This window comes from Simochromis diagramma, unplaced genomic scaffold (assembly GCF_900408965.1).
Source record: "Simochromis diagramma unplaced genomic scaffold, fSimDia1.1 OVJJ01000802.1, whole genome shotgun sequence".
Classification (NCBI taxonomy): Eukaryota; Metazoa; Chordata; class Actinopteri; order Cichliformes; family Cichlidae; genus Simochromis; species Simochromis diagramma.
The window spans coordinates 16140822-16151023 of record NW_024387492.1 but is presented as its reverse complement, the minus strand read 5'-3'; the positions used below and the strand labels follow the sequence as shown (position 1 = coordinate 16151023).

Genomic DNA, 10202 nt, shown 5'->3' with positions numbered 1-10202 from the left:
AACATGCCAAAAACATTTTAACCAGATTTTTTATGTCAAAAACAATCATAAAACCAAATAAAATGTTATCTATGAAATTTTTTTATCTATATTGAACTACTTCCAAAAGTTTGGACCCTATCTTATTTGCTGCATGCTTTTAAGTAAGAAACGTGTGTGGTGGTGTCTAGACTTTGTTAAAAGCCACAGCTGACCACACCACCAAAGTCAGCTGAAATCAAATTTAATCATAGGAGAGAAAAGATTTGAGTTTCTGGGGCAGTGCATACACAAACAGTCTCATATGTCGACCCACACAGGAGCTTTATCGCGTCCCAAAGGTTATATTTTTAGGTTTACAACTCTGTGTGAGTTAATTCACACTGTTTGTCAGGACACATATTCTTATCTCTTTTTCTGTGTTGCTTGGCAGTGCCTCCATCTGCACAGATTGCCTCAGAGCTCAGCCCCCTCCGCCTAAGTTCTCAGGCCACCCACTGCATCAACAAACAAACCCAACTCTGTCAGATGTTGGTACCGCGTGGCAGTTTCCCGGTCTGTGCTTGACACAGCTAACCCACAGTCCATAATCTCAGCATGAGGAAATACTGTAAATGTGTTTACTTTTCAAAAGTAATAAAGACCTTGTTTCCAAAAACAGTAGCGACTCAGTGTAGGTGAACAACATGCTATTTTGCTCTTGAACCTAAAAAGAAAGTGATACACTGCAGTGGAGCATGGGAGTTTAGTCCACTGTACCTGAGATGAGCAATACTAGTATATAGTCAAAATAACCATTCAAGACGAGAATTGAAAAAAAAAAACAACAACCCAGCAACCACTTAAATACCTGAAAAATTCTCTGTCTGTCAATGTATAAATGATGGGATCTGTTATAGTAGTACCATAACAATGACCTGACAGGTCAGAGAGTTTGATGCATCTGAGAAGTCACTTTTGTTTTTGGAAAAGAGCAGGCACAAATATTTGGTAGGTGACTGGATAATAGATCTTTTACCACCATGTGCCCTGCTGTTCTGTTCTACGTCTCCTTTGGTGGTCTAACTGAAAGGTGGCAAAAATGGGCTAAAATTCTCAGCCCAGTTTTGTGCTAGTTTTCTGATTGGTGCTGTCAGCGTCCACTACAATTTGTACCATTTTATCTGTAATATGCTAATATATAATATTACAGATCATATTATAGATCCAGATATCTAGTTTATTTTGATTCAGTAGCATTAATTGTTCATCAAAACATTCAGCCTCATGTTATTAACCATTTAGCAACTTAAAACATTTTCAGCCCCAAATCTCAGAGCTTTTGAAAATTCCCTTCATTCATATTTGCTTTGAAGTCAGAGATGTCCAATGTAAAAAGAGGATTTATGCTCTTCCTTTCATATGCCCTTTTGCTCCCCTCCCCTCAGACGACTTCCACACTGCAGCTGACTGTAATCTGAGGCATCCTCATCTGCCACATGAGCTGTGAGCAATTTTACCTGAGGCCGTTTTTCAGAAGTGGGAAGCCACCAGATGGAGGCTGATGGGATAGATTGTGGACATCTGCAGCAGAGTAGAAGCACTGGTGTTTCAGTTTGTCATCTGGTAGTTTTGTGAATATGGAGCTAACACTTTAACCTGCCTCCATCTATTGCCTTAATCATTTTAAATGCTAACATTTCATAAAAATGTAATATAAATGTTTTTAAAATATATTTTAAAGGTACAGTCAGTCACTTTTGAAGTTATTTAATGCAGGAAAAATATTCCACTCATAAATATACACAGATTAGTGTGTAATTACATCTTTCAACAAATCAATGCATTTTTATAAAAAGAAGGGCATCAAGTAGGAGCAGTTACCAGTTTGTGGAAGCCACCATGTTGTCACATCATCTTGAATGCAGTGGCCAAGATGGAAATGACTAGTACATACAATAGTATGCCAAAGGCAGAGGAGAAGAGAACTCAAATGTGCCATAGAGGCACATTTTAATTAGTCTGCACTTTCAGACTCAAGACATGAAGGATCATATCCATGTTTTACTATTTAAAGGATTTCTCTTCTTCACCAAAGAAGAGAATATGTGAAGGAAAGAGACACATTACTGGCACGCGGATAAAAATCATTGTCTTCCTTCACCAAAGCCTCATCTCCTGAACTGAAGTCAGGGCTTTAACACATGAAAGTATGTATAAATATGCTTATTTATTTCTGACATTATCACAATTCCTTAATGTCAGCAGATTAGACAAGGATTCTCTCCGGTCTCTGGACAGCTAACAATGAGCTGGCTAAACAACAATAACAACTGGTTATAAATTAATATTATGCCAGATGGGCTGGAGTGTCCTTAAAAATCACATTTTCCCTCTGATAAACAGGTAGATTATAGTCTCGGGTTGTATAAGAGTTTATTTACTAAGTGTCCAAGCTAAAGAATATTAAATCAACTTCAAAGATAGTTACTCTAACACCACCTAACAACATCAAAAACAGCAGTTTTCCCAACGAAAAAGTTCAGCACATCCTCAGAATCGCTATCATCGCAGAGAAATGAGCTTCCTGAGTCATCAGTGTCAGAATCCTTTCACTAAGTAATTACATGATGACACATATTGATAGCTGAGGTAAACAGCAGTCTGACAGCCTGTTAGGGTTATGTACTTGAATAGGGAGGGATGAGAAAACAGAATTTGGTTGACTGTGATCAATGACATCTAATGATGACATTTTTCACACTGCAACTGTAACACTGCAACTTTCCGTTAATTTGCACAATTAATAATAATGACATTAATTAATAATGTCTCGAATGTAGATTTGGTATTACTATATTGCCATGAGATATATAAATAGTCCCATAGTGTAATGGTTTACAGATTTGCCTAATAGGTGAAAGATTCCTAGCTCCTTCCTGTGATGAGACACAAATCCCTTTAGAGTTGCATTATGAAGTACATCTGGTCTAAAACCTTGAGTTTCCCTCTCTGGTGACCCTTAGTGTGAAAGGGAGTAGCCGGAAGTGGGACAGTCATGATATTTGTGTTACATTTTGTTGAAACAAGCACAATTAACCCCAATCTCAATATATTGTACACTCTAATTATCACTTCATAAGAGTATGAGCCTCTGTAGCTTGCCATCACCAGTGTGTGAATGTGTGTGTGTGAATGGGTGGATGACTGAATGTAGTGTAAAGCGCTTTGGGGTCCTTAGGGACTAAGTAAAGCGCTATACAAATACAGGCCATTTACCATTTATGAGGGTAAAACTACAAAGCATGCTGTTGCGACCATTGCCATAAGACAGCAAAACAGTAGTATACACGAATGCCAGATGTTCAAGCACATCGTGTGGGATCTGCTAACAAAAAAAACAATACTGTTGGAAAATAATCACTAAGTAGCACATGGTATGTGAATCTCAAATTAAAATGAGATTGTTTCTTTTTCCAAAGAGTGTTTATGACATCTGTAGAGGAACATTTCTACACGACAGCTGCACTGGAGAAAAAATGTAAATAAAATCCAGATTTAAAAACACTTCATATATAATAATGGTAGCAATACAAAGAGTCATGTCATCCCGTGGTATTTACAATAATGGCACGGTAACAATAAACACAAATCTATTTTGGTACTACTTAATTCCATTTGACAAAACATCCTTGAAGCTTCAGTCTAGGTACAATTTAAACAATTTGTTGTTGAATATTGAGAATCAAACATGCAATTTTGTTCTTTAAACAATAAATGGTGTCATGCTATCCTCTCCAAATTCTTTTGTCTGGACTCCAAAGAAAAGTGACTTTAAACATACAGCTTGGACAGAGTGAAGAGAGCAGGGAGTCGGAACAGGAGGTGCTAGAAATTATCAAATTAGGAGCAAATGGTCCAGAACTTTCCAAAGGAAAATCACATTAAAGCTGTCCAACACTTGGATGTAGTGGGAAATGCATTAAAAAAGAAAAAGAGAAGAAAAAAGTGCTGACGACCTGCAGTCGTGCCTGAAATACGTTTCTGCGTGGGAAAAAAAAATTATGTAACATGTCTTCTATGAAGCAAAGTGAAAACGGGATGAGCCAAGTGTTGCTCCAGCAACAAGTACATGCCCTAATCTGGTAGGACACAAAAATATAGAATAAAACCCGAGGAGCTTCTCAGCTGGCTGGAGAAGAAGGCGAAAAACAAAAAGTCAGATTGCTAACTTTGATTTCTCCTCTTTAGAGAGAAAAGAGACTACAGCTGTAGTTGTGACATATGTAATCTGTGCATTGGTATTTCTGCTGTACATTTGCTTGGACTGCGGTAACGTGACAGGAACATTTGGATATAGAAATGCACATGCACAAGCTCCAAGAGGATTTAACAATAATTTGCTTGTTTAAATTAAAAAAAACTCTATAAACTAATGTGAGACCTAATCATAAGTATTAGAAGAAATTTCAATTGATTTAATTCATGAATGCATTATGAGTAATGCTTCACACTGCTGTTACTTGGTTAACAATGCTTTTAAAGCCTCTGCAGGTATGAAAATATTGTGTGACTAAAAAAATGCTTGATTTTGTTTGATCGTGATAAATACTGGAAGATACACAAATGTTATTCATAAAACTAACTCATTTTGCGTATACACACTCAACCTTGGTATTTGTGTTTAAACAGCGTTTACGTAACCATTTACAGGGAGACCTGGCCAACAGGACAGCTGTATCAAGTTTACTTCTTCCTTCCTTCTGCTCTTTGCAGGGAGAACAATGAGTACCATGACAGCTGAGCCTGTTATTGAAGCTGATACTGATACTTTTAACAACTATTTTACATTTTATATACCAGTCCAATAGTGAGGCTGGTTTTTTTTTAGAGCTGTGGTAAACATCTAACAATTTAAACTGATGAATTAGTGAATAAGTAAACTCTGATACTGTTGTCATTAAAAGGAAATTAGTTACAAAGACCAAAGTCATTTTTGTACCTGACTGTAGACCGGGGATCTCGAACTCCAGTCCTCAAGGGCTGGCGTCCTGAAACTTTTCCATGTGTCCCTGTTGCAACACACCTGAATGCATTTAGTAAGTCATTAGCAAGACTATAGAACTTGACAAAAAAGTACTTTTAAAAGTCAATTTTTCTAAACACTTACTCAAGTAAATTTAAGTCAATGTAAGTGTTTGGAAAAATTGACTTTTAAAAGTACTTTTATTGCACAATGTTCATTCACTCATGAGCTGCTGTAACATGAATCAAATGGCTAAATTGTCACCTCAGCATTCAGTCAAGTTCTATAGTCTTGCTAATGACTTGCTAATTGCATTCAGGTGTGTTGTAACAGGGACACATGGAAAAGTTGCAGGACATCGGACCTCGACCCCTGCTGTAGACGGTTTCATTCTGCACACTGAGATTGTTGAGATTGCTGCCTTGTTGTAACTGGGCCCCAGTTACACAGGCCTAGAAAAATGAGGATTACCTGGCCAAATGTGAGTGGTTGCTGGAGGTTGGTGGCAGTTGCTAAGACCCAGTTATGCAAGTCTAAAGACTGTTCAATGACTCCATGGTAAATGCCAGTTGCTTGACTGGTTAGAGTATTGGAGGGAAATTTTGCTACCTAAATTTGTTCAAAAACGAGACATATGATGCTGTGGTAAAAGCCTCCTTGCATTTGTTCTGGTCACTAGCAGATTGCTCCAGTCGCCTGTAGTTTGCAAACGCTGCCTTCAATACAAACACTCTCCAGCTACAAAGTAAAAGCTGTGCCTTAGTGCTGAATCCAAAGTTATGTTCCAAACACTATACCACTAAAGACGCCAATGCTATGAAAAAGTGATGTTTTAATTGATATATAAGATGCTATCCATTAAACTTTGCACTTTCTTTCATGTTTACAAATTAAATAATAGGCAGCTCTGCAATTATTTAAGGTTAAATATCTATGCAACAAAAGCAGATGGCTGGGAATAGTATAGCCTTTTCACAGCTCATTTGTTACATAATTTCAAAAATAAAGGGACTTTATTAACATTTAAACTGCTCTTATATAGTGGATGAGTATGTAAACCTTACTAATGAAAAGATAAATGGATATCTCCAGTGAAGAAGCCTCAAGTGTTTTATAATAACAGGTGAGTCGGTTTAATTGAGCCCCTATTTTTCTTAGAAGCAGCCTCCCCTGATCAAAAGTCTCCAATCAGGGCAGCGATTTTTATCCAGCTCCTGTGATGCACCAGGCCACCCATTATGTAACACTTTTGAGTGCTTGGGAAAATTTCACCCAGTTTTTAGCCACGGCATCTCAACTTCTTCAGGAATCACTTTTCATCCCATTTTAAACCTGACAGAATTTTCAAATTTATTGTTTTTCACAAAGATGCTTAAAGAATGGACATTTTTGTTGTTTATTTATTTTTGATCAATATCCCAAACAGCAGTTATTTACATGCTTTCCTTTTAGTAGTAGTAGTTCTAGTAGTTGAATAAGTTTTGACTTCTCAGAGAAGTCCTGCATGCCAGCTCAAATTTGGATACATAAACATGAATTCAGTTTGTTATTTGCCTGCCTGTCTGCCTGTCTGTCTGTCTGTCTGTCTGTCTGTCTGCCTCTCTCTCTCTCTCTCTCTCTCTCTCTCTCTGTGTGTGTGTGTGTGTGTGTGTGTGTGAGAGAGAGAGAGAGAGAGAGAGAGAGAGAGTTCTGTGCTCGTTTTTTGACAGGTGGTCTAATAACTTTTTTAAAGACTGCATGCTGGACTGGTATGGAGCAGATTATGAGCACCAGACTGTGAATGCTGACCCTGAACACCATGTTTTTGGTCAGTGATAGGATAGGTTACATCAAGGGTAGCAGACATCAGATGTGTAATTAGATAAACTAAATCCAACTTTTCATACTAGCATACCAGTGTGTAGGGGTTGGAAATCAACCACCAAGCTCTTTAACGTTGCCTTACATCTTGTTGGCTAAATCCATAAAAAGCAGCATAACCCAGCCTCACAAAACAAATCATTACGTGACTTATAAGTAATTATTTCCCGCAAGCTGCACTCATACCCTTAATCTTAGGGTTCTTTTTCCCACCCTCATTGTGAGCTCAGTCATTTTTTAAGATAGGCTGATGTAAAAATTGACTTTCAACATTCTTTAAAACTATGAAATGGTCCATAAGAACACCCAATTTGAGGATATTTGGCTTGATTTCTATCACGTCATCCTGCTGTTTAACGTCATCACAGTTTAGGGACAAAATCAACTGACCAAATATTTGGGGCAGAGCTGCTCATGTAAGTCTTTGCAAAGCACTCATGCCCCAGACATAATAAGCTCACAGCAATTAGGCTACATCTGATAGCGAGTGAGTATGTCTTATCAGTCTCTGGCAATGCTCAGGAAGAGTGATTCCATCACAACTGCATAGCAGAGCTGCTGAACTAAATAACTATGGCTGATTGAAATGTACTGAAGCAAAACAGCAGCATCAAAGACACCAGGTCACCTGCATGAACCCTCCTCAAGCTGCTGACCTCAACATTATTGGTACAAGCCTTGATTGAAAACTTGCAGCTCAATCAAAAAGAAAAAGCACCTCAATGTATTTATTTTTTAAGGTTGCTTTTTTTTTTTTTTAAAGTCCTGTACTGCACTGTGCAATGTAGTAATATTTCTGAAAATTAAGTAGCTGTGTTGACATGTAGGATTACTGCAAATATTGCAGAAATTACTGTTCGAGAAGTGCAGAGGAATGATGTGCACCATCTTTGGTGCATTCATTGCAAAATGTCACGTTAATGTAGCATATCAATTCTTTATTTATGGCTGAAAACACATTTTGTAAAGTCACAGTGAGCTTTATTTTTCACCTATGGCCACCAAACTCCAGTCCATCCTTCAGTCAACATGAACATTTGCACCAAACGTAACAAATTTCCAGATGTTTCTGAGGTGTATCTCTTATATACAACATTTGCATTTGATTGTTTAAAGCGCTAAACTGAACCCAAACTGCTTCACAGTTTACTGATAATGTGATTCAGGTGATCTTTACCTTGCAGGAAATAGATCTAGTTTCCTGAATTACTTGAGTTAAGTGGTTGAGCAAAGGAATTAATACTCTAAGAATAGAACCTTTTTCACACTGTAGGGTCAGATCAAATGTGGTCACGTCTTCTCAACTTCCTTCTTCTAATTGACTTGACTAAGCTTGGAGGAAAAAGTTTAGATAAGAAATGACCAATTGTAGATGAGAAGTCATTGAAGTGGCAGCTCCCATGGAACTTCCTTCACTTTACAGTGGCCTGTGAGACAGAATTAAAGAAAGGAGACACCCCGACACCCTGCAGGGGAGCAGCCAGATTATAAATCACTAAATTGTAACCACAAATCAGATGGTCCTTCTGCAATAGCATTGCTGGTTTTCCACTGCAGCTTTAGTGGCCAGCAGTTAGTTTTACTTCAAATCAGTATGACAGGATAAAGGAGGAGAGCTGCATCAAAATGAAGAGTCTTCATGGAAAATATACAGGAAACGTCAAGATTTCTCTTAGATTTCCATAAACTATGACATATCAGATTATACACTGTCTACACATCTTGTTTCCCTCAGATTTGTAGCACTGAGTTTTAAAACAGACGTGTTAAAAGAATTAAAGCGCCAGAATAATCTGGATCATATTTCAGTTAAAGAGAGAAGTTTTGGCTTCATCTGCAGAATGTTTGATCCTGTTCTTGTTTGTTTGCTGGCTCAAGCAGTGGGAAAGCTTTGAGGACGGCTAGCTGTAAGTCAGCTCTTGGAATCCAGTGCATTTTACTTTGGAAAGCGGTGACAACTCAGATGTAGTCAAACCCAAGTAGGTAGCTGTGCACGGCTCCAGACAGATGCTTGGAGAGGGACGGCGGATCAGGGAAGTCTCGATGACTGTGATGACAGTGAGTCACAGGGACAAAGGCAGAGCCAGACAGTCTGAGCATCGCCATGGGGGCATTGCACTTTTCATCTGCTGAAGATTTCCAGCTATTCCCATGAGTATCAGTCTCACAGGGGATGAAACAGAAATTCAAGCATTCACAAAGACAGATAAACCAATTTAGGAGAGGGCTGAAAATGTGATATAACTGATATAAAAAAAAAAAACAGTTGGACCCACAGGTCTGAGAAAACTGTCGAGGGTTAAAAGGTTGGTCTGCTTTTGATGTTAATGCATTTGGTTTAGGCTCCAAACAAAACTTTAAGCAAAAGTAGCTGACATCACGACATCTGTCATGAGCCAATTTGAAGAGGATCCACACTTCATGTATATCCAAGCTGAAATGTGTCGGTGTAGATTTTTCTAAGGGTCAAGGAAAAATGAGAGGTTACGCAACAGTATTTTCCATTTTTTTTGCTGGCACGCTTTCAAAGCTGCTCACTCACAGACCTCCGCTGTGATCCGTTGGAAACGTCTGAGGATTGCCAAGGACATTCTAGTGATAAAAGTGAACCAGGCTGGAACAGCTCCTTTAACTTCCAAGGCACCCGGCTCTGACGTAGAATCACTAAATCCTCCGATGATATTACTTTAAAATCTTCCATATGATTTAAGGGGAGAGCTTGTCTTAATTTTCTTTTTAAATCATCTGTGAATCAAACTACAGTAACAATATGCATACACGTGTTTTTTCAGATCAGAGAAAGCTGAACATGGCTGAGTTCTTGGGTCATCTATTTTCACTGCTTCAAATGTGACGGAGATTAATAAAAACAGTACTGAGAAAAATTGACTAGAACAATCAGCAGTAGCAGTAGACTGAGGTTCTTGTACCATTTTAAAAGAATAACAGTGTGTAGCTGAAATGATACTACCTGTGGGTCTCCTAGGCACGAAACAGACAGACTTTACTTCAGGAGTCTGATATTTTTTTTTTTAATTTTCTGTCATCACAGACAGTAAACAACATAAAGGTTTTGCACTCTCTACAAACAGCCTGAAGGCAGAGATGATTAGAAAATGTCCAGCAGCTTGTCACTGCTTCCCAACCCTTCTGTCCTCTTGCAGCAGAGCAGAGAGCAGCAGAAACCACACCCAATCACACAAAATGCCTGTATTTATTTTCCTTCCTGAACATGTCTGCAAGATGCTGAGGGACGTACTACAAAGCAAGACCAACTTTCTTTATTAGTAAAGGGGTTTTTTTTGCGTCCTCATGGCAAAACAGGCAGTCTCATGCATCATTTACCACCTACTGGAGT

At 38.3% G+C, this 10202-nt stretch overlaps 1 long non-coding RNA gene across 1 annotated transcript; it reads right to left on the bottom strand.

Annotated features, from left to right (window-relative positions):
• Positions 1 to 7640: 7640 nt before the first annotated feature.
• LOC120725425 lies at positions 7641 to 9981 on the bottom strand. The gene is made up of 3 exons (XR_005694115.1): positions 9816 to 9981; positions 9391 to 9538; positions 7641 to 9303 (listed from the first exon to the last, which is right to left on the bottom strand). It is a non-coding gene; the product is annotated as an uncharacterized LOC120725425 (long non-coding RNA).
• Positions 9982 to 10202: the final 221 nt, after the last annotated feature.